This window comes from Parus major, chromosome 1A (assembly GCF_001522545.3).
Source record: "Parus major isolate Abel chromosome 1A, Parus_major1.1, whole genome shotgun sequence".
Taxonomy (NCBI): domain Eukaryota; kingdom Metazoa; phylum Chordata; class Aves; order Passeriformes; family Paridae; genus Parus; species Parus major.
The window spans coordinates 49,215,320-49,215,799 of NC_031773.1; positions in this window are offsets into that span (position 1 = coordinate 49,215,320).

The window sequence follows — 480 nt, forward strand, 5'->3', positions numbered from 1 at the left end:
ATGGGACAGGATGGGACGGGATGGGATGGGATGGGATGGGATGGGATGGGATGGGATGGGATAGATGGGAGGAAACAGGCAAGCTGAGCAAGTTGGGTCAGGGCATGGGAAGAATCTCCCAGGCACCCAGTGGTCATCTGCTTCCCCAAACACACTGTTTCTCTGCCCTTGGCTATTGCCTGTTTTGGACACATCCTCATTTTTACCCTGTTGTCAGTTCTGTCAGGGTACCAGCCTTTTCCTGCAGCAATCAGCACCCAGGTTCTGCCTCACCCAGGGCAGGCAGAAAGCTCTGCCTGGGTGTAAGGCAGAGCTTCCTTGCCCATTACCTACACAACAAATCCTCTGTCTGTGCTCCAGAGCTCTCTGGAGGAAGGCAATCCAAGGCAGGCGATCCAGCCGTGGGTAATGACTGAGCAATCTGTAGCCTAATCCACCAGCAGATATCCTGATCTCAGCTCTTCCTAAGCATCAATATTT